General features: G+C 42.8%; 1 protein-coding gene across 1 annotated transcript in view; it reads right to left on the bottom strand.

Moving 5' to 3' along the window:
- Positions 1 to 25,156, bottom strand: part of gmds (GDP-mannose 4,6-dehydratase) — a 544,463-nt gene that overhangs the window by 73,181 nt on the left and 446,126 nt on the right. The gene's annotated exons all lie outside the window — the stretch shown is intronic.

The raw sequence follows: 25,156 nt of genomic DNA, 5'->3' as shown, positions 1-25,156 counted from the left end.
ATGGCAAAGATGGATAATTGAAATTGAGGTACAGATTAGCCGTGGCTTAGTTCAGTTTCCCAGGCTCTGGATGAATGGCCTTTTCGTGTTCTGATGCATATTGTAGTATCATGTGAGAACCCCCTTTCAGGCAATGAAAAGGAAATGAATCAAAACTGTTAATTCACAAGGGTCCCAGATAGGGTTGCTATCTCAGATTGGGTACATTGCTGAAGGTTTTATCACATGACCTCCTGCCACAACAGTCCTGCAGGTTTGACAGGCCTGGGATGGGGAGAATAAAGGGCGAAGGCTGACCATGGCTGGGACTGGGGGTGGAGGCTACTCCGATGGGCACACAGGACCCACAACGAAGGTTCCCACACCCTTGCCTGTCACCAACCTGTGCACCTAAAGCTGCTGAACAACCCGCTAGCCTGGGTTTTCCCCTGCTGCAAGTGAAAATTAATTAATCATTAATTAGCTACGTAAGTGGCTCTGGGGAACATGCCCCTGTCTACATCGACAGAGATGAAGTGGAAATGGTCAAGAGCTTTAGGTTTCTAGGTGTCCACACCACCAACAGCCTGTCCTAGTCCCTCCATGCTGACATTATAATAAAGAGAGCCCACCAACATCTCTATTTTCTCAGAAGGTGGAGGAAATTCGGCATGTCCACGAAGACTCTCACCAATATTTACAGATACATCATTGAAAACATCCTTTCTGGATGTATCACAGCTTAGTATGGCTCATCTCTGACCAAGACTGCAAAAACTACAAACGGTTGTAAACGAAGCCCAGTCCATCACGCAAACCAGCTTCCCATCCATTGACTCTGTCTACACTTCCCGCTGCCTTGGAAAAGCAGCCAGCATAATCAAGGACCCCATGCACCCTGGACGTACTCTCTTCCACCTTCTTCCACCAGGAAAAATGATACAAAAGTCTGAAATCACGTACCAACCAGCTCAAGAACAGCTTCTTCCCTGCTACCATTAGATTTCTCAATGGACCTACCATATATTCAGTTGATCTCTCTCTTCACCCTTTCTGTAATGCAGCACTATATTCTGCACCCTCTCCTTTCCTTCTCCCCTATGTACTCTAAGAATGGTATGCTTTGTCTGTATAGCTCACAAGAAACAATACTTTTCACTGTGTCCCAATACATGTGACAATAATAAACCAAATCAAATCAGTAAGCCCAAGGTAGACGGGCTGGCCAATGCCTCCATGGCCTCCCATGGTTAGGCAGCACGTAGGCCACACACTGGATTTTATCCCCTTCGCATCCTCAACCCGGCCTTCAGACCTGCTGCGTGGGGGGAGGGGGGTGGGGATGAAATCCAGCCCCATAAAACAAAAGCACTCAAACAGTATGAAAATTCACAATATTTTTAACACTTCTATGAAGTTCTTCCCGGCTTCCACAACAGTGTCCAGGAAATTAATTTTCAATTCCTGGAGAGCCCAGGAAAAACCTGGAGTGTAGGCAAGCCGAGCCCCAGGTCCACCGGGAGGTGTGTGGTTGTGTGGTTTAGGCAGACAACACCAGACAGTTAAAATGGCTCTGCGTTTACGATCCCGTAGGTACCTTTCTCAGCCATTACAGACATTACGGCGGTCAGAACAGTATCATTCTGCATGTGCAGCTTTTTTCATTGTTGTTCCAGCTGCTGTGGAAACTGCCCCGTGAAAGAAACAACAGCCTCACAGGCCCCGTGTCTAAGATTACAACCATTTAGATGCTCAGTAGCTGTTCTGCTTTGGAAAGTTCATTTTAACTAATAGGCCGCAGTTCTGCCATCCCGCTGTGCTAGTCTCTTAGTGGACTGGGCTGCGAGATTCTCGCGTAGGCCAAATTGTGGGGTCCGTACATGCATTCACGCCCTGCTAGCGTCTCCTAGCGCCAGGTTTCTGGCAGAGTCTACTCCACGCTGGAAACACTGATAGATCGGCACATGCGCAATAGACCACTCAGCGTGCTGATTTCAGCCTCTCCAGCAGGATAGGCCCTGCCTGCTGAAATTTAATGATATCCACCCTGGTGGCCTCTGCAGTGCACAGAGTGTGAGAGATTCTTGTCTGAGCTTCCACTGAAAAAAAACAGCATGAATTACTTCAGGTTTCATGCGAATTCGACATTTAGAATTTTTTGGGGAGAATTCCACCCATGGTCTTTCTTTTCCCAAAGATAGAGAGTCCAAAACTAAAGGGCATACATAGGCTTAAGATGAGAGGGGAGAGATACAAAAGGGCCCAGAGGGGCAACTTTTTCACTCAAAGGATGGTGAGTGTCTGGAACAAGCTGCCAGAGGTAGTAGTGGAGGCAGATACAATTTTATCTTTCAAAAAGCATTTAGACATTTACATGGATAAGATGGGTATAGAGGGGATGGGCCAAATGCAGGCAACTGGGACTGGCTTAGTGATAAAAATTCAGTGGCATGGACAAGTTGGGCCGAAGGACCTGTTTCCATGGTGTAAATCTCTTTGACTCTATCAGAGGAGTTGCATATTATGCAAATAAGAAATAATAAAAGTTCCTGTAAGAAGGGCTTTAGGTTTCTTCAGCAAAGTACCAGGTCAAGACAACTTATATTCATGACTCAGAAGTACATAAAGGCTTTAAAATTGCAAGAGGCTTTAATGGCAATTTTATTAGTTTGGTTACATCAGAAAAGGCTCCTAAAACTACTACAACTGGCCCATTGACTTCAAGACTAATACAGGAGCCGTAAGCCAGTAAATGTACCATCCCTTCTGGGAAAAATCTTTGAAACCATCTTGAGTAACCCAGTAGGTAACAGGTCTGAAAAGCATAATGTAATTGATAGATAGCATGGATTCAGTTAAATGAGGGTAAAGATAGTGGTGACAAAGACACAGGATAAAAGACAAGGGTAGGTTGCAATTGCTGGGAACCTTTTATTCAGTTTGATAGATGCAGATGGATGCTGTAAGTACACTGCCTATAAGATGCAGACTTTTTAACCGGAGCAGTTCATGTTGAGAAACAGTTGGTGGAGGAGGCAGAAAGAGGACAAATAGTTAGTGGAGTAGGGAGAAATGAAATTCGCACCTCCAAAAAAATCCAGAGTACAAGTGGCTGCCAATTTGATGTGAAAATAATTGTGTCATTTTCATAAAAAATGGAATGTTTCCAGGGCGAAAGAGATGGGCTCAAGACTGGTTTCACACTAAATTTAAGTTTATTTATTCGTGTCACAAGCAACGAAGTTACCACAAAAATCCTCTAGTCACCACATTCCAGCACCTGTTTGGGTACACAGAGGGAGAATGGCCAATGTACTTAACCAGTAATAGTAAGACTAATGGTCCAGAAATTGCTGGACTAACAACCTGGGTTCATGAAACTGCCCATTATTTATGCATAAAAATCCAGTAACTTTTGGCGAGGAAGAGTTATGCCCATGAGTTGCAAAATCATAACAAATCCTAGGATGATTTGTACCATTCCACTGTTAGCCTCACAATAACAGGATTCCAGCATCTTTTGAGTCCAGTAAATTGCTGGATTTGGGATGCAAATGGGAATGAGTCTCACAGTGGATATTTACAGCTGATATTTCATATCAGAAAGATTTCGTTATTGATTCAAATTCTGGTCATATCATGAAACTCAAAATTGGAGGTCCAGAAAGGGAACAGTTGAAATCAAGACATTGCATTTTTCTAGGTAACGAATTGTTCTAGAAGTTTTCAAATCTTTCTTCTTCCTTCTCCTTCTGTCTGAACATTGTTTTTTACTCATTCGTTGGACATGGGCATCGCTGGCTGGCCAGCATTTATTGCCCATCGCCAGTTGCCCAAGGGCAGTTGCCAGTCAACCACATTGCTGTGGTTCTGGAGTCACATGTGGGCCAGACCAGCAGATTTCCTTCCCTAAAGGACATTAATGAATCAGATGGGGTTTTTAATCTGACAATTGACAATGATTTCACGGTCATCAGTAGGTTCTTAATTCAAGATTTTATTGTTAATTCAAATTCCACCATCTTCCATGGTGGGATTCAAACCTGGGTCTCCAGAATATTAGCTGCACTTAGTTGCCAAAGTCTTGTTGCATGAGGACACATGCTGCTTCATTATCTGGGGAGTTACAAATGGAAATGAACACTGTGCAATCATGAGTAACTATCCCATCCTTTGACCTTATGAAGGAAGGAAGGTCATTGGTGAAGTAGCTGAAGACGGATGGGCCTAGAACAATGCCCTGAAGAGCTCCTGCATCGATGTCCTGGGGGTGAAATGGTTGACTCCCTTCAGACTAGCTATGACTCCAGCCAGTGGAGCATCCTATCCCAACACCAACAGTGCCTTCACCCCCCGCTGACGTCAACTTTACCAGGAATCCTTGATGCCGCACTGAGTCAAAAGATATCTTGATGTCATGGGGCAGTCACTCTCACCTAACCTCTGGAATTTCCCTCATGTCTCACTTTTCCACATTAAAGGTACACTTAAATGCGTATTGTTGTTGAGTCTACTGAAAGTCCTTTACATCTTTCAACTTCATCCTTAGTTGTTTCAACACCATTTACAGGGTTCGCCTATTTTTCTTCCTATTTCGCACTTGGCTGCATTAAATTTCATCTGCTATTGATCAGCCGACTTTCATATTTTGTCTAACTCATCTTGTCGTTCCCAATCTGGCTCCTCGCATTCTGCTTACCAGTGCTAGTTTGGCCGCTCACACGTTTTCTCCTCCGTGCCTGATGTAAGTGACAAACCCATTTCTTCCACTGCTTTACACACAATGGATCGTGCTCTGGGATGTTTCCATATCACAGACTCTTCCTATGTGGCATTCTTCATCTTAATCTATTTTGCATTGTTATGAGATAATAAAGCTATGGAGGATAAATCTATTGTCAGCATCGCTTAAATAGAAGGGGCAAATAAGTTACATTGTCTTCTCATACAATATTTTACTGTGCTATTTTGGACGGTGTGCAAATTCACTTGGCTTCCAGCTTTTTACAATATATTTTCCATTGTTTTTTCAGCTTTCAAATGGTAAGGAAAAGGTTTGTTTTGCAGTTGAGCACTTAGAGATTAAATGGTGCAATGTTACATCTCAGCAAGTCAGCCATTTATGCTGGGTCTGCTATTTACCACTTCCCATTAATAAATGTATTACATTTGAGAAAGATTTAGCTGCTTGAGACTCAACCAAAGGTTGCCAAACTTTATAACTGTATGTCACACGCATTGACAAAAACGTTTTGTTCGCCGTTCCCTCCATAAAGCAAAAGTCTTCTCCAAACACGGCAGACACCACAACTTGAAAAGGTGCTTACCATATGTCCACAACAAAGCAAAGGCAATAAACAGTGACACAAAGATGAAGTTACAGTCTGACTTAAATGCTTATTAAAGTGTTATATGTTTGCATTCTAATGTTCAGACTGGGAGAAGCAGAACAGCTCCAGTAGTGAAGGCTTTACATTTCGAGAATGCAGTCAGGACAGTATTCTATAACAGGTATGCTTTAGAATGAACAAGGGAACAGAGGCCACAGAAGATTTATTAGCATGTACCTGAACCAGCATTAGATAAGAACCTGACAAGGAGGACACAGAATCATGGAATCCTACAGTGCAGAAGGAGGCCATTTGGTCCACTGATTTACCCTAGCTAGTCCCCCTGACAATAAAGGGCAATTTAGCATGGCCAGTCCACCCAACCCGCACATCTTCGGACTTCTTGTGAATTGTGCTCTTGAGTTTGATGCTCGGTTTGAGAGTGAGAAAGGAAAGTCACAAACAAGATTTTAAATTTAAAATGAATTTCAAAGAGATGAGAATCGACAAAAGCAAACTGGGGTGAGCCACTGATGAACAAACAGAAGCAAAGAAATACAAACCAGGACATACCCCAAAAAGACTATAACTCCACTCATGTGGTAAAGTAAGTGAGGTAAGCTATGGTATAAGTGCAAAGATAAGGCTTACATAAGTGCAAGAAAAGTGAAAATCCAGCAGCTAAAATAAAGCAATGAAGGCATAGAGAGAGTAATAAGAGGCGCAAAAGGGAATAATCAGAAAAAAGTCTTGGTAAGGATATCAAAGAAAACAGCAAAAGTTTTTATAAATATATTGAGAGTGTGTGTTAATGGGGAATATGAGATAGTTAAAGGTGAGACACAGGTGAGACTACAAGGGACAATAAAGAAATGACAAACTTATTATACAAAGAACAAAACAAAGAACAAAGAACAACCCAGCATGGGAAACAGGCCCTTCGGCCCAACGAGCCGCGCCGCCGCATCCTCCTACACCTACCCTGCCCTGCGTGTATGCGAGTGGACTATGAGTACTCTGCATCCATTTTCACAGTGGAGGAAGAGGACAATGTTACAGGGAATGTAAAAAACAGTCAACAGAAAGAACTTGGTGAATTTAGTACAAGTTATATCAATGATAATGGTCAAAGTAATGGGATTTCAGATAGAGACCAAAGCATTAACAAATAGTCAAAGAAATTGCATTGGTCACAATTTCCCAAAGCTTTATAGGTTCAGGAATGTGTCATTGGATTGAACACTTGCAAATGTCACTCAATTATTTGAAAAGGAAAGGAGAAAGGAAAAAAACTGGACAATGACAGAACCAACAACTTAACATCAGTTGTGGGAAAGTTACTGAAAGCGGCCATCAAAGGACTGAACACCTGGACAAGACTGAGTCAAACAAAGTAAGGTAGGTCCTGTCTGGCTAAAAGCAACAATTAAAATGATGGAAGAATCATATTCAAGTTGAAATGATATCCATACATTCTGCCAAATCTGCTCCAACACTTTCTGCTTTTATTATTAATGAAACGATGGAACAGACTTGAGGGGCTGAATGGTTCCTTTATTCCTCATTTTACAAACCCAAAGTAATGCATTTACTTATAAATTTTGAGTATTCTGTCTCACACGCGTTCACACGTTTTGCCTCATTCATCCTCCCTTGAATGTACACATAAATGACCTTTCCTTCATACATGATCTCTCAGGCATGTCCTTACTGACTCTCAAATTAGGCAAATTTTCCCAGCCAGCAGGAGGTGGGTGTTGGTGCACGTGGTGTGGGAAAATCCCATAAAATGACATCAGGTCAGGATCTCAAAGTCATCATGTCTTCTTCTAGATTTCCCCAGTTTGGTGGGGAGGGAGTTGGAAATGAAAATGAGAGGTTGGTAGGCTGGGAGGGGTATCCGGTTGCCCTGTGGGATATGGTGGAAAAGCAATTGAGCTGATTGAAAGAACAATTAAGAAGTTTTTTAACAGCAAATTGCTCTTTCTCTTGACTTCCACAATATGTCTGCAACAATCACTGAGGTGAGTGTACAGCAGAGATTAAACGTGATTGTGACAGTAGCATGTGATCCTTCCTTGCCCTCCTCAACACATAATCCCTACAGAGCAGAAAGAGGCCATTCGGACCATCGAGTCTGCACCGACCACAATCCCACCCAGGCCCTGTCCCCACAACCCCTGTTAATCCATTGACACCACGGTCAATTTAGTATGGCTAATCAACCTAACCCACACATCTTTGGACATAACCTGAGTACTCAAATATCTGACATTCAAAGCTGCCTCTTGTCTGCAGTCAATGATCCAGTGAACACCTTTGCTTGGCTACACTTAACTGTATCCAAACAGCCAGCATGTTTACAGCAATAAGTTCTCCTCTTGCCTCTGCATGGCCTCACCAATGTATTCCACGCTTCCATCCTTAGCCCCTCCTCTTTCTTCCTTTACATCTTGCTCGTCAGAGATACTGTCCCCTGGCAGTAGTCAGTCTCTATAAAGTTGCTTCCAATCATTTCTTTCTATCAGTGTCTCATCTAATGTAACATTGTCTCGTACATTGACTTTCTGACTAGCCAGAAGTTTCTTCCATTAAAACTCTTGATCAAAAGTCCATCATCCTTCTCCCCAAAATGCTCACTCAGGCTGAGCCAGCCTGAACGCAACCTCAGTGTTCTCTTTGACCGGAAGCTGAGCTTCAAATCCCCCATCCTATCCACCTCCAAGAGTGTTCACTCCACCTTGATAACTTTGCCTGCCTCTGCTTCGATCTCACCCACCATTTGTTGCTGAAGACATTACCAACAATACAATTACCTCAAGGCTCAGTTCATCTAACACCCTCCACGAGTTTCAACTCGTCGTAAAACTAATCCGCTGATGTGACTTCAAATAGAAAAGAAAGTCTGACGTGGTTTTAAACAGGCGACCAATCTGATAGCATCCATTTTTTCACCCAGCAATACAATTAAACAGAGCCCCCAAGTTCAAAGCCACCCTCTGAAATCTTGCGCTATATTAAAGCTTGGAAATTACTCCTAGTCATTTGTAACTATGAAACACTTTCATTCTGTGGGATGATTTTATGTATTCTTTGTCTCTACAACAGACTATTTAAGACCACAGAGGGTTATTATTATACAACTGGATGGCACGGTGGTATAATATTAGCAATGCTGCCTTACAGCGCCAGTGACCTGGATTCAATTCTAGCCTCAGGTGACTGTGTAGAGTTTGCGCATTCACCTTGTGTCGGTGTGGGTTTCCTCCGGGTGTTCTGGTTTCCTCCCACAGTCCAAAGATGTGTGGGTCAGGTTGATTGGCCATATTAAGTTGTCCCTTAGTGTCAGGGAGATTAGCAGGGTAAATGCATGAGGTCACGGGAGAGTGCCTGGGTGGAATGGTTGTCAGTGCAGTATCGATGGGCCAAACGGCCTCCTTCTGCATTATGATTCGATGATTCTAACTTGGTTATAACGAACATTGCTTAAGCAGGCAAAACCAGAGATGCAATGAGACAGTCATATCTTTCAGTACTCAGAGATCTTAACCATAATCAAGAAAGTCTGGATAATGGCCAATCCTGAAAATGCTTCAGAACGATTAAGGTCCCTTAAGCTGCTAAACCCTCCCTTCTGTAGCCTCCAAACATAACATGGATATAATCTGCCTTTTGGAAGTATATATCAACACCTTTCTGACTAGCTGCCTTGACATATAATGTTACAGCCTTTGGGAGTTAGTCTCTGCAGAACAAATATGACCATGCAACCTAAGTTTGAGACAATTTTGGTGACATGGTTTTATGACCATCGAATTTGGATTATGTTTAAAAGCAGGAGAGACCTGGGGGGTGGGGGGGAGAGTTGGTTCCAACTCCCTTTTCAATTGGTGGGAGTAGCGGATGGGGCGGAAAATTGAACGGGAGTCCCAAAATGGCATTTACGCCAGCGGGATTTTTCCTCTTGATTACCCCACCAGTGATGTAACGCCGTGCAATGATGGGAACCCCATTATAACACATTTAAATAGGGTTAGTGGACTTCTATGCCTTAACATCTCCGCATGGAGGAAAGCGCTCTCCCCCCCGCCCCTTCCCTGGTGGCGTGACATCACATTGGCCGAGTTGAAGACAGGTTTTGAAGGAAGGGGAACAGGCAGTGGCGTACCAGTGGGTATAGTAAACCCCCCCACCCCCGGGGGGTGGGGGGGGGGGGGGGGTGGGGGGGTGGTAATGCCAGGCTAAAACCCTGGCTTGGGCAGTGATAGGGTGGACTTCTGTTGTGGAGGTTTGGGGCTGGGGGTTCCATGTGCATGGGGAGGATGTTCCATATCCTTGAAATGATTCATTTAAAAAAAATCTTTCTTACAGGGCACCCTCATCTCTCAGGAGTCTAAGTGGCTGGCGGGGTGGGTTCTGTCATCAAAACTGCCTCCTGGATTTTTTTTTTAAAGAAGTGTTTAAAAATTCAATGGGAAAAGTCAGCAGCACAGCCAGTGGGCTATGTACCACTTTTCCAACCAATACTTTGAAATAAAATCTGAAAATTCCACCCCTAGAGTGTCGCAAAATTATGATAACACTTCTTGCCAATCAGAGTATATTCCCTCAAATAATTTTAAATATGAATCATAGGTTTTTATTTCTAGTCAAGTGTATTAAGTGATCTGGTGCCAAGGTGGTTGGATGGAGTTAGGACTTAGTTCAGCCATTTCTTATCCCATAGTGAAACAGACTCACAGCCTGCGTATCCTTAATCATAGAATCCCTACTGCACAGAAGGAGGCCATCCGGCCCATCGAGCCTGTACCAACCGCAATCCCACCCAGGCCCTATTCCCGCAACCCCACGCATTTACCCTGCTAATCCCCCTAACACTAGGGTCAATTTAGCATGGCCAATCAAACCTGACCCACACATCTTTGGAGCACCCAGAGGAAACCAACGCAGACGCAAGGAGAATGTGCAAACTCCACACAGTCATCCGAGGCCGGAATTGAATGTGCAAACTCCACACAGACAGTGACCGGAGGCTGGAATTAAATCTGGGAGTCTGGCACTGTGAGGCAACAGTGCCAACCACTGTGCCACCTTCCATACTCCTCTGTCTCCTACCTCCAACTACTGTTGACTGCATAGACGTTTCTTTTTAAGATTTTGGAGCTCTTTCTTTATTGCTTGGGTTAAAAAGGACCAAAAGGATATTGAGTGCAGGGCAGCATTCCACACAAATTGTGGTAAGTGAGAAGATACTACAGTTTGATTTGATGTGGACCAGCATTTTTGTTGGCATTAATTCATTCTAATTCACTTATTAATAGAAATTTGGATATAGGAAAACAGTTGTGATAATATTTTGGTGTAATTAATACGATAAATCTGAGGGCATGATCTTATGGAATTAATTCAGTTGGACCTACACGCTTTATTTACTGAACATTGCGTGTTTGTCCACGGATCTCGGAAGACAGAAGGGCACGTTAGTAGGGTGGTGAAAAAGGCATATGTGACGCTTGTTTTTATCAATAAAGGGATAGATTACAAAAGCAGGCAAGTCATGTTGGAGTTGTATAGAACTCTGGTGAAGCCTCAGCCACAACTGTGTGCAGTTCTGGTTGTCACATTATAGGAAGGATGTGATTGCAGTGGAGGGATGCAGAGGATGCTGCCACGAATGGAACATTTAACTTGTGAAGTGAGATTGGGTAGGCTTAGGTTGTTTTCGTTGCAGCAGAGAAGACTGAGGGACGACCTGACTGACGGTACAAGATTATGAGGAGCATGGACAGAATGGATAGTGAGCAGCTGTTCCCCTTAGTCACGAGGCACCATAGGTTCAGGATAAGTTGCAGGAGGTTTAGGGGGGATGTGAGGAAAAACTATTTTACTCAGAGGGTGGTGATGGTCTGGAATGCACTTCCTGGGAGGGTGGTAGAAGCTGGTTGCCCCACAACCTTTAAAAAGTACCTGGATGAGCACTTGGCACATCATAACATTCAAGGCTATGGCCAAGTGCTGGTAGATGGGATAAGGTGGGACTTCAGGTGTTTCCCATGTGTCAGTGCACACTTGATGGGCAGAAGGACCTCTTCTGCAAAATATGATTCTATGATCATAGTTATTTTGAAGAACGTAATTGAGGAGGTTCACTGGAGCAGAGCAAATCCTCAGGAATTTGTCATTATTTTAGGGGAAAAAATACATCTTCAGGGGATATTTGGCAATCCAAGTCACTGCCATCTGCAACTACATTTAGATTCATGGTCCAGTGTAATGAATTTGGCTGTGATTCTGAAGAATGTTAAGTAGTTTTGCTATTACATATGTGCATACGTCAATCGGAGTAGATGACGGTTTTATAGATGTTTCATGTTACCTATGAGCAATGCTTCAAAGAATCAAATTGAACAATTAGGACTGTTAGCATTTTTGAACTGGAGAATAATTTTCCAGGTACTCATCATCTCAAAAGTACCTTAAATAATGGAAACTCCCAGCACCAGATTTTCCTGTTCTGAAATTGATCAGACCACTTAAGTGAGTCTGTGCAATGAAAATGAGCTTGCTTTTGGTTCAGAATCTTTGTAATTTATGCCCTCGACTTTATGCATATCCGATTGACTGGATACAACGTAATGGGAGTAATTAGGTGAGGAGAAGTCTTACTGCTTTGACAAAAATGTCAGACAAGGGAACATAGGAATTAGAAGTGAGAGTAGGCTATTCAGCCCCTTGAGCCCTCTCCGCCATTCTGTATGATCATGACTGATCTCCAGTTCATCCCAACTCCACTTCACTGCCTTTTCCTCATAGCCCTTTATCCCACTTTGGATCAAATACTTATCTATCACTCCAGTTCTTTTTTAAGGAAATATCTGAGTTTCCTCTGCGCACTACTCAGGGAATGCAATGCAACCATATGAAGAAGGAACCTTCTAGCTTTGTTACCTTCCAAAGGTTTATGGGCATTCTTTCTCGGAACGATTGGGAAAAAAATATTTCTGTTCCCCGCCCAAATGAATTGAAACATCCAACATGCTAAACTGACAGTTTCTGTGGTGACACCTAGATTGCGTATGTATTTGTTTTGTTAACATTTGCTGTTCAAATTGCTTTCCAAATTTCCAATCGCAATGGCTTTGGAATGTCAGGAGCAAGTTGAAAGGAAATAGTGTGAAATCAGAGGACAGCACAAGGTGTTAACCTACAGGGCTCTTTTTATGTTTCAACTATCAGGGTTGGGATTCTCCGATCCCACTGGCAGCAAACCCCAACCCCCGGGTTTCCCGCCAGCGTGGGGCGACGTCACTGGGAATTCCCATTGACAGTGGCGGAGCCAGAAAATTCCCGCCACCAGCAAACAGCTTGCCACCACCCGCTGGCGGGAGACACGTGGCTGGGAGGCTGGAGGGTCTCGCCCCAGATCTCCTTTGATGGTGTGCGTGGTGAGTCCAAAGTTACGCAACGTGAGTTGGGTGCTGGGCTGAGAGACTCATCCACACATCGAGTGAAAGGATTTCTAATCCTTGCATCTGAATTGCACTCGGTGACGTCAAAGAAAATGTGACTTGATTACTTTCTGGAAAATCAAATTTAAGCAAATACACAGCTGATGGATAAACTAACTACAAGTGCTGCTAAGCGTGGCTCAGTAGGTAACCCACGTGCCTCTGAATCACAAGGTTGCAGGTTCAAGTCCCACTCCAGGGCTTGAGCACAAAATCTGAGTGCAATGCTGAGAGAGCCCTGCATTGTCAGAAGTGTCATATTTCCAATGAGACGTTAAATCGAGACCCCATCTGCCTGCTAGGTTGATGTAAAAGGTCTTGCAGCACTTTTTCCAAAGAGGAGTAGGGGACCTATTCCCATTAACCTGGCCAATATTTGGATCTACCTTATATTAAGTTGATCTGTCCTGACACCCTGGCTCTGAGTGTAACACTACTTTCCGCACTTTCTCCTTTCATTCCCTAAGTACAGTATGCTTTGTCTGTATAGTGTGCAAAAAGCAATTTTTTTTACTGTATCCCAACATATGTGACAATAATAAATCAAATCAAAATTTATCCCTCAATCAACATCCCAATGAAACAGATCGGGTCATTATCACACTGCTGTTTGTGGGAATTTGCTGAGTGCAAATTAGCTGCTGTGTTTCCTCCATTCTGAAAGTGACCACAGTTCAAAAAATATTTCATTGACTGTAACATACTTGGAGTTGTCCACTAGTCAAAAGTACTACATAAATGCAATCAATACAAGTCTTTATTTTAGAGGTAAACAAAAACATTTCCCAATCTCAGATACCTCACTTAAATAATCAATCAATCTCTGCCTCTCTCAAGTCCAGTTTGGCTAATGGGAACCTCTGTCACATTTCCAAGGTATAATTTTTAAATATCAAGAAATACACAACCTGAAAAAAATATCAAGTCATTTTACATCTATCCTTCTTCAGCAGATATCCCTACAACAGTGCTTAATGGCTTGTGTCCATGATACCTTTGTCAAATCTCATCTGAGTTCCCACTTATCTCTGTCCTGTTTTGCTCCACCTGCACCACTTCCTCTCGAATAGTATAAAATCCATCGCATTGCTACCTTTCTCCAGCTCTGAAGAAGTTGTACACACTCGAAATATTAACTCTGGTTCTCTTTCCACAGATATTGCCAGACCTGCTCAACTTTCCCAGCATTTTCATAGAATCCAGACAGTGCAGAAGGAAGCCAATTCAGCCCATCGAATCTGCTCTGACAACAATCCCACCCAGTCCTTATCCCCATAACCCCATGCATTTACCCTGCTAATCCCCTGACACTAAGGGACAATTTAGCACGGCCAATCCACCTAACATGCACATCTTTGGAGCACGGGAGAAAACCAAAGCACCTGGAGGAAATCTACGCAAACACAGAGAGAATGTGCAAACTTCACATACTCTCTGTTTTCATTTTTATTGCCAAAGCTTGCTGGCTAATCATGATTGATTACTTTCAGGCATTTCAGCAGTTTTTGATTAGAGGTGGATTGTCATGCTCCCGGCACTTGTGGTTGGATCTGTTATCATATTCTGGACATGAGTCAATAGCTGGAAGAGTAATGTGAAATTTTGAGTGTGGAGTCTGCAAGGTATAATATCAGAGTCTTTGAAGTACAGGTGAATGCTACACCAATTTTTAATACAGATATTTTAGATTATATAATTAAAGGATATTGGGGTATATGTATGCATGCAAAGTTACATTTTACCCTGCATCTGTTCTGTGCTATAATCTACATGTACTGATAGGAGCATTACATGGAAAAAGGGAAACATCTATATCCCCTACTACGTGCATAACCACTCAGCTGAAGAAGCACATGGCGTCATACAAAAGTGGATGCAAGGACTCTGTGATGAATAGGATATTGGCCACAGAGTTCTGGATGAATTGGAGGTTGCATACAGTAGTTCTGCACAGGTGAACAATAAAAACAATAAGAACGTCAGCAAAATTAAGATGTGAGATGACAAAACAATCAATAAGCGTTTCATGACTTATGATAGTTACCCAGGAGTGAAGCTGTGAAACATTTTTTTTTCATTCATTTGTCAGACATCACTGCTGGCCACCCCTAGTTGCCCAAGGATAGTTGAGAGTCAATCACATTGTTGTGACTCTGGAGTCACATGTAGGCTAGACCAGGTAAGGACGGCAGATTTCCTTCCCTAAAGGACATTACTGAACCAGATGGATTTTTCCCACAATCAACAATAGTTTCATGGTCATCAGTAGATTCTTAATCCCAGATTTTTTTTATTGAATTCAAATTCCACCAGCTGCCATGGTGGGATTCAAACCCAGGCCCCCAGAGCATTAGTTAAGTTTCTGGATGGATAGTCTAGCGATACCACGAAGCCATCACCTCTCCTTGAAGTTGGAAATAAAAGTTGAAAATGTGCTGGTGGCAACTGGACCCCCACAATATTCTCTGATGTTCTAAACAGTTTGGATTCTATTTATTTCCATTATTTCTGTCCCTTGTTGTGACTTAATGACAGGAATCCACCAACCCTTGACATCACCTTCCATAGCTATGATCTCTACCACATAGAAGGATAAGGGACGCATGGGAACACCATTACCTTCCTTACAGCACCGTGGGTGTACTCAAACCAGATGTAGGCAATGACCTAAAAAGCAGTTCACCACCACCTTCTCAAGGACAATTAGGATTGGCAATTTTTGCTGCATGGCCTGCACACTCATCTCATGAAAGAATATCAAAACAATAATGGGAAAAAATTTAGTATAATTTATTTGGTACAATGTGCTTTGGCATTGTAAATATTGTGATGAATATCCAGGTTAGGGTTCATGTTAATATTTTTAGAGGTCACCTTTAGTTCTGAAAAGATTAAATTTTATCTGTAAATACTGGGATAAATGCAACTAAAGCAGCTTGGAGTCTATTACTCTTATAAGGTTGGGGCAATGTAGACTTAGGACATGGTCAGCTCGAAAGGAAGGTCTTAAAGCAGGAGGTTGGCTTAATTCATTGGGGTGCTGGCGGTGTGATGGACACACTTTGTGCAAATAAGTACAATCCAGAGATATTTCGTTTCCAGTGCTGGAACGAAATTACTTTAAAAGCATTCAATGAATCCTGAAAGGCTGTGTAATCATGGAGATGCATAGAACTTAAGAAGATTCTCTGGTTTCATTTTATTGGTGTTGGCTGGGATTTTTATTATTTCGTTATTTTTAGCAGGCTCCAGGCAGTTAGGGCTCAAAGGAAGCCAAGGGGAGCTGAGGTGGTGGCAGAAGATCACTGGTCCCATGCTGAAAGCAGTTTGGGCTTAGTGAAGCCCCGGGAGGTATTTATTGCTTGGTGCTGCTGGGATACTGGAGCTCAGAGAAAATGAGCTGATCATTAGAAGGAGAAATGCATCTTTGTAGCTTTAGGAAATGAGACTGAACCATTGGGAGGTTGGCAGTTATTGAGGCAGCCTGCATTGGAGGGGTTTTTGGGGGAGGTCTGCATTGAGGAACCTTTTGAGCAAATTCAGAAGTTAGAACCTCAAAAGCAAGGAACTGAAATCTCGCATGAGGGAGGCAGAGATTTAATGGTATTTTATGACTCACAGTGATGACTGATGTCGGGCTGGATTGTTGAGAAATCTGTGAGATCTGGTCACATGTGGTGTCTTGGTCACATCTACTATTTCATATGTAGTATGGTGCATTCAAACCAAAGTCTGCCTGTTAATTCATACTTATGTTAATTCAGAACATTAGAGTATAGATAGATATTGTAAATTATTTTACTTTGTAATAATAAAGTTTATTTTTATTGTTTAAATCCATGGAATTGTATGGCTTTATTCACCTTATGGGTTACTGGGATAAACAAGAAGTTACTGGTCCCTAACCACATCATAACAAGGTGTTTGTGACGATTTCATGCATTCAGTATTTCCACTGAAATTATAAGCCCGGTCTAAAAGACCGCATTTGCAATTTTGCTTGAAACACCAAAGGGAATTGTCTCAGATGCATTTATGGTTTTGCTATGCATAGCAACCCAAGAGATGCTAACACCTGTATTACTAATAATACTTTAATCTTTATCATCAACCAACATATTTCAGAAGATCAAATCACGCTCCAGAGCATTCTTGTAATTTTGCAGGAAAAGTTAAAACAATCACGGCACGGGCTCCACTGTGTAGTAATCTCAATTCCAGAAAAGCCTCCCAGGTGCTTTAGCTAACCAAAATGAATGGAAACAACTAAGACAAAATCTACAAAGACTTTTTATACATGTACTGCAATACTCCCACTTGCCAAGAATGGATTAGTTTCAACATGTACCTTGCACGGCTCAAAAGAAGTTTTACTTCATGTAAATGTAAAGATATTTACCCAATCATGTTCAGGCTTAAATCATACATTAGATAGATTCATCTGAATCAGAGCATGGCAGCATTATTTAATTATGACATGGAAGTGATCACAGCATCAAGAGAAAAATTGTTTACTGGGGAAGGAGTTATTTCTCCATTGAAGGAACATGATGAATTTGTTTCAAGTGGATTGGGTTTCGAACTGCTTTTTTAAAATATATACTAACATTAATGATCCAGTTTCTTTCTTCCCGAGAAAGTTTAACATTAAATTTCCCTAATTTCATCCCTTTTCATTAGGTATTGATTTCTAAGCAGAAGTCTGAGGGAACAGTGTTGGGTTTGTGTAAGCAACTGACAGCTTGTACAGTAATTGAAAGTTGCTGATACCTCCAGAGAGCGTTTTAGCAGGTGCTCAAGTATTTGGGCTTGATTTCAAGGCTTCTGCACAAAACACTTGCTTCCAGACAAGGGTGTAGTAGTCATAGAGGTCAATTCTCCATCAACAATCCCATGACCTTACTTGTCCCCCATTACTGACCATTAGAGGGTCCTTTTGCCACAATGCTACAAAGAAATGCACCACAAAACAAATATTACGAAGCAAAATTATAAATCAGTTGTGAACTAATCATCCTTCTGCATTCTCTTTGTGCCTATCTTTTGTCCTCATGCTCCTGTGAAGAGCTGTGAAGGCTACAGATGTTCAGAGGGGCAGAATGCAGATGGCCTTCTACAGCAACCTTGAGCAACTCTGGCTCTAGAAGCCAATGCATCATCTTGGCCTGGGCAGCACCTGAAAGTAAAAGTGTTAAGCGTGTGAGGGTGAGGTGAAACTATGAATATTAGGTATGAGTCATAACTGATAGAGATTGTTGTTTAGTGAATGGTGGAGGTGTGGTGAACTGGGCAGGGTGTGAGGTTAATAGTTCAGTTGGAAGACCGTGACATTTGAAGGTGTATTCATTGACCTCAGAAGTGGTCACGGTCTTTGAACTTTCTTGTGGCATCCAGGTCCTTGGCATTAGACTGCTGGCATTGAGCTGGCTATCTGTCCTCTCTGCTTTTGCAATGTCTGTTTCAAGAGTCTCCAAGCCCATGTTAAATGTCTCTCTTCTTCTCAGCCACCTGCACCAAGGCCACCAATGCAGCATCTGAGAACCTTGTAGAATGTTATTTCACCTGCTGCACAATTAATCACTCTTCTGGTAGTTCAGAAGCTCTTCCTCAGCAGCTTCCGGCACCTATTCCATCCAGAATGCATCTTTGAGCGATGCAAACTAGCGTAAAGTAGTGCAGGCTGACATTAAGTGATAATGAACCCTGCTAAGGCAAGCAGTCACTCACCACTGTGGTGAGCTGCATGTTACAGTTGTCTGAATTAGCAGCCATCACAAAGTTTGCATGATGCATGCATCCTGACTCTGGCAATTGCTTAGCGAAGCTTTGAGCTCTGTACCTGTTTTGCTCTGATTGCTGTTTTTGAAGTTGCCTCTGAGGGTGGCACAGTGGTTAGCACTGCTGCTTCACAGCGACAGGGACCCGGGTTCAATTCCCAGCATGGGTCACCGTCTGTGTGGAGTCTGCACATTTCCTCCGGTTTCCTCCCACAATCCAAAGATGTGCAGGTTAGGTGGATTGGCTGTGCTAAATTGTCCCCTTAGTGTAAGAGGGATTTACAGAGTAAATATATGGGGTTACGGGGATAGGGCCTGGGTGAGATAGTTGTCAGTGCAGGCTCAACGGGCCAAATGATCCCCTGCTGCACTGTAAGGATTTCTATGCTCCTATATGCTTTGATCACAGGATGTATAGCAACTGAGATCTTCTTTAGGACTTATTTGTTAAATGGAAATGTGTTCTAAAAACCTCGCTGCCATATTAAAACCATTCCATACATTTTTATGTGTGAACCAACATTCTCCCAGTGTCTGTGTGGGTTTCCTCCAGGTGCTCCGATTTCCTCCCACAGTCCAAAGAATTGCGTATTAAGTTGACTGGCCATGCTAAATTGTCCCTTGGTGTCAGGGAAACTAGCAGGGTAAATATGTGGTATCTAAGGAGATAGGGCCTGGGTGGGATTGTTGTCGGTGCAGGCCTGATGGGCCAAATGGCCTCTTTCTGCACTGTAGGGATTCTATGATGCAAAATGGTAATTTGCTCCATCCTGTTGCACAAGATCTGAGCAATGAGCTCCACCCCAACCCACTGCTGCTGCCATCAAATAAACCTTCTTTCCAAAAAAAAATCCTGGACTCACCAGGTTGGGAAATACAGGTGTGAACTCATCCTCTGCCGCTCTGTGGCACAGTGCCAGCTCAAGAAAGGTTATTTTTTGGGGCCAAAAAAATAATCAAAACTTTTAAGAGGCTTTTGACAAAGTACCACACTGCATCATCCATTATTGTTGGTAAAACATAACTGGCTGCTGTCAGGAACCACAAAGGGTCTCAGGTTAAGAGAAAAGCAAATATGAAACGAGTAGAAACAATACTATTCTGTCCTTAGGCTAATCTACTAAATTTAACATCAACAGTGAGTTGGGAGCACGAGGAGTTCAACTGTGTGCTTACATGTACTATGAGGACATCAAAGAAGCAAGTTGTGCAGACCTGTCTGCCCCTGTTGCAGGCGGGATTAAAACACACAGTTTGATCGAAATAATGGTAAATATCCTGTGCAGCAAGGAATGCTTAGCATTTGAGTAGCATTGGTGACTCCTCGTGGCGCAAGTAACCAGCACAAAAAGATTACATCTTTTCAATAACATCCTTGATATCCCTAATAAGTGTAGCTGGTTAAATATGAAATAGCTCTAATGCACAACTTAGTTGTATTTCGTCCACAAAGTAAACGGAACTATTCTGGCCATTAATCAAAGTGATGGCAGATAGTACTTGCTTTCTATTGAAAATAAAGGACGGTGTGAGTGTACATGCAAGTCATTTTACCTCGGGCAAGAAGCAAATCTGCTATCCTCACACACCCATTGTGTGTCAATGGGAACAGATATAGCAATACATTTTATCAAAGGATGATGCTGTATTGCAATAATCTTATACAATAAATAGTTTTAAATAAGCTAATTAAATTTAAAACCATGGTCAAAGATTTATAATCAGTGCACTGAAGTGTTTCTTACCATTTACAGTATCAGACCAAAGAAAGTTGGGCATCATCATAATAAGACTGTAAATCAACAATAAAATCAATTCTATCCTAGTGCTGGTTGGGTTTGTCACAAACGAAGGCTGTTCATGCATTAGCTCCCATCTATTACATTGCTAAAGCAGCTCTTTTGTTTCAGTGGAAGAATCATAGATCTGTAAAAATGTGGGGTTACAATTTTGTCATTAGCATAATTGAAACTGATTGTTCCAAAATGGTGAGCCAGCCCATGGGAATCATTCATTCATAGAACCATATAAAATTACAGCTCAGAAAGAGGCCTTTTGGCCCTTCTTGTCTGTGCTGAACCATTTTTTGCCTAGTCCCACTGACTTGCACTTGAACCATACCCCTCCACACCCCTCTCATCCATGAACCCGTCCAAGTTCTTCTTAAATGTTAAAAGTGACCCTGCACTCACCACTCTATCCGGCAGCTCATCCCACACTCCCACCACACTCTGCGTGAAGAAGCCCCCCGCCGAATATTCCCTTTGAACTTTTCTCCTTTCACCCTTAACCCATGCCCTCTGGTTTTTTTTCTCCCCTAGCCTCAGTGTAAAAAGCCTGCTTGCATTCATTCTATCTATACCCATCAAAATCTTATACACCCCTATCAAATCTCCCCTCATTCTTCTACGCTCCAGGGAATAAAGTCCTAACCTATTCAATCTCTCTCATGGTTGAAACTAATGAAGTACCAGTGTAAAAACAGGTCAATGATAATGAACTGCTTTCTTTCCATCAGGCAAAGACATGGAGGTTGGGAGTTTCTGCACCTGATCAACTTGGGAGTGTTCAGTGGTGCGAGTGAAAAATCTTGCAAGAAGGACATTGGACCTTGGGCACCATATAGTGGCACAGTGGTTAGCATTGCTGCCTCACAGTGACAGGGACCTGGATTCAATTCCCGGCTTGGGTCACTGTCTGTGCAAAATCTGCACTATCTCCCCGTGTCTGCGTGGGTTTCCTCTGGGTGCTCCGGTTTTCTCCCACATTCTGACAGACATGCTGGTTAGGTGCATTGACCCAAACTTGCGCCGGATTGTGGCAACTAGGGGAATTTCACAGTAACTTCATTGCAGTGTTAATGTAAGCCTTACTTGTGACTAATAAATAAACTTTAAACTTTACTTGGGTGCTTTTCCCAGCCACGTAAATCCTGGAAGTGATTGCCCCTCCCCCTTCAATGGCGGGCTCCATTTCCTGCCATCAAACATCAGAAACCTAACTGTAATAAATTTGCATCTCAGTATCTGTGATAACCCGCATGATCTGCGTGGGGAATCACTAACTGACTTCCCTGTGAGATACTCTGAATCCTGGGGATTGGTAATTAACTCACCAATGTAGCCCTTTATAAAGCAGGCCCCTGAGTTGGACCATTACTCCTATGTCCTGGTTGGAACCTGTTTGTGTTCACCGAAGGCTTGTCGGTTTTTTTTTGCTTTACTTTATTTTGTGCAATAAAGCACTGTTGCTTTACAGCCAAATCCTGGGGTTATTACATTATCATAGCCACATGCTGCAATCAAAGCCCTCCCCCACCCCCACACCCCCATGTCAAATTTAATCCCACGTCGGCAGGACTTCAGAACCACGTGATTTATGAGTGCCTTTAAAAGGTGTGCACCTGCCAACCTGAAGTTCAATGAGTGCTCGGAGGTGAGTGTACACAACTTAGCACTGTGCTCGTGAGGGTGGCAATGCGAGGAAGAGACTACATAGATTCGGGGAGAGTCATAGGCAAGTCTCCACAGTGGCTTCTTTGTGGTAGGCATGTGATTCCGGAGCAAATACAACTGTGCTAGAGAGCGGGGATGGAAGGGAAACTAGTCCGGGGGGTGGGGGGAGAAGCGGGGGGTTGTGAATGACAAGTAGGCTTACATTAACACTGCAATGAAATTACTGTGAAATTCCCCTAGTCACCACATTCTGACAGCTCAATGGACACTGCCACTCACTGTTCCTTCATTTCCCCCGTCCTCATCCTTTCATGGCATCATTCCCCAACTACACATGCCAGGCATCCTTACCATACGGCCCGACAGGTGTCCTGCTTACACTCTCTCTGCCTGTATTCTTGCAGGACAAACTGGCACAAAGGAGAAGCCGCCCAGTTGTTCGGCAGCACCACAGTCCTCATTTGATTTGGAAGTCTGCGTGTGAGGGTTTAAACGTAGAGCAGAAATTAGTGCTGCTAGAGTGGGCACACTTGCTTGTTTAGCCTGACTCCAAGCGTGTCAATTGAGCTCAAGCTAAATATCTCAACTATGACATGCTTTTCTATTAGCCTGGCCATTTTCTTCACCCGGCCATGTACTCCCTGGCATGCGTTTGCACGGTGGCACGGTGATAAGCACTGCTGCCTCACAGTGCCAGTGACCCTGGTTTGATTCTCAGCTTGAGTTACTGTCTGTGTGGAGTCTGCACGTTCTCCCCATGTCTGCGTGGGTTTCCTCTGGGTGCTCCGGTTTCTTCCCACAGTCCAAAAGATGTGCTGGTTAGATGCATTAGCCATGCTAAATTCTCCCTCGGTGTACCTGAACAGGTGCTGGAATGTGGCGACTAGGGGATTTTCACAGTAATTTCATTGCAGTGTTAATATAAGCCTACTTGTGACACTAATAAATAACCTTTAAACTAAACATCAAAAGAAGTCGCCATTGGCATTGGTGGGTCAAACACCACTATCCCCTGCCCAAAATCGGATTTTGCCAATTACTGGGACAACTCTGCCTTTGAACCTTCAACAAAGGCAAAACACTGCAGATGCTAGAGATCTGAAATTAAAAAATATAAAATGTTGCAAAAACACAGCAGCTATGGAGCCATGATTGTAATGAATGGTGGAGCAGGCTCGAGGGGCCAAATGGCCTCCTCCTGCTCCTATCTTCTTCTTCTATGAGAGGAATAGGGTTAATAGGATTCCTGTAATTCCAACTGACTGTCCTTTTGAGGGTAAATCAGGTTGAATTTTTAACAAGTTTGCAGGTGGAGGGGCCCAGGGAACCCCAGAGTTGATGAGCGAGTCACTATGGAAGGTGGAATGACTTGGAAGAAAAGTTCCCCTTGTTTAAAATCCTGGTTGAACGGAATACAGTAAAACGCAGCCTCACAAGATAATTCGGTACACAGTGGAACACTAATTTTGACCCCACCCGCAACCCCATCACCCCACTAACCCTTTTGTATCTCAACAGTGACAATAAACCCATTCCTAATTCTGCTCTAACAATCCTTGGAAAACGTCTGCCACACTTGCACTCAAAAGTATTTCCCCCAAAGTAAAAACAAACTTGAGACTTAACTTATTTTTTTAAAATAACCTGTGAATGAATAGCAATACAGAGGCTCACTGTACACTGTACCGGGGAATTGAGTGCAAGGAGTTCAACTGAAGGACTCAACCTAATGGTGTCGTTTTTCAATCCAACTAACTGTACCCAATTGCCTAGTACAGTCCATGGTAGATTTTTTTATTGCCTTAATATATGGCTGTCTTGTACTTATAAAAATAACACTCCAGACTGCATAGGAATGATCAAATAATTATTAGTTGGTTTTGAGGACATTACTGCTAGAATTAATAAATCATAGAAAGTGTGTGTGGAACATTCTGCCTGTATTTCTGAGTAATCTGTTCCTAGCCTGAAAGGAACTAAAATGATTCACTTCACGTTAATATAAATGAAATAAAGATCAAAAAATAAATATTAGCAACAGGCAAACATATATCATGAACTCAAAGTTTAAAAATCATGATGACCCAAATGTTACATTAAGAATATTGGGCCAATGCAGACGTCTGAAGACTGGTTTACGTAAGCTGTATCATACTCAAGCTATGTTCTTTCTCTGTTAGCACAGATGTAAATGGATCCAACATTGAATTATAATCCAAACAAAAAGACGGTCAACGTAGCCCCGTCCATCATGTAAACCAGCATCCCATCCATTAACTCCGCCTACACTTCCTGCTGCCTCAAAAAAGCAGCCAGCATAATCACAGAACCCACGCATCCCAGACGTACTTTCTTCCACCTTCTTCCGTCGGGGAAAAACAGAGGTCTGAAAACACATACCGGCCAACTCTTCTTCCCTGCTGCCATCAGACATTTGGATGGTCCAATCATATATTAAGCTGATCTTTCTCTTCACCCCATCATTAACTCCAACATTATATTCTGCACCCTATCCTTTCCTTCTCCCTAACTCCCTGAGTTGTGTTATCTTACAATATAATAGGATCATCATCACCTGGAGGTTCCCCTGCAATCCCCACACTATCCTGACTTGGAAATATGTTGCCATTCCTTCACTGTCGCTGGGTCAAAATCCTGGAACTCCCTCCTCAACAGCTCTGTGATGTACCTACACCATATGGACTGCAGCAGCTAAAGGAAGCAGTTTGCCACCACCCTCCCAAGGGCAATTAGGGATGGACAATAAATGCTGGCCTAGCCCAGCCATGCATGAATTTTTTTAAAAACCATTTTTTCAACTCCACGTAATAACATTGAATGCTCAAAATTTTCATTAATTCCAATTCTGTGTAACTTTCTGTAAAGTACAAAACTCGAGAACAACTCTTCATAATCTATGGTATTATTTGGTACCTCATGAGAGATTATGAACTATGGCTAAAGTGTAGCAGCCATTCATGCCAGCGGGATTTTCCCATCCTGCTGCAGTGAACGGGGATTTCACTGGGCGCCAAATTCTCGGTCTTTGCTGCAGCGGGAGTGAGGCGTGAATAGCTGGTAAGATCGTCCTTTACATCTGTTTACAC

Source organism: Carcharhinus amblyrhynchos, chromosome 2 (assembly GCF_965287045.1).
Source record: "Carcharhinus amblyrhynchos chromosome 2, sCarAmb.v2.hapA, whole genome shotgun sequence".
NCBI classification, from domain to species: domain Eukaryota; kingdom Metazoa; phylum Chordata; class Chondrichthyes; order Carcharhiniformes; family Carcharhinidae; genus Carcharhinus; species Carcharhinus amblyrhynchos.
Note: the sequence above shows the minus strand (reverse complement) of the source record. Positions and strands in the feature narration are given on the sequence as shown.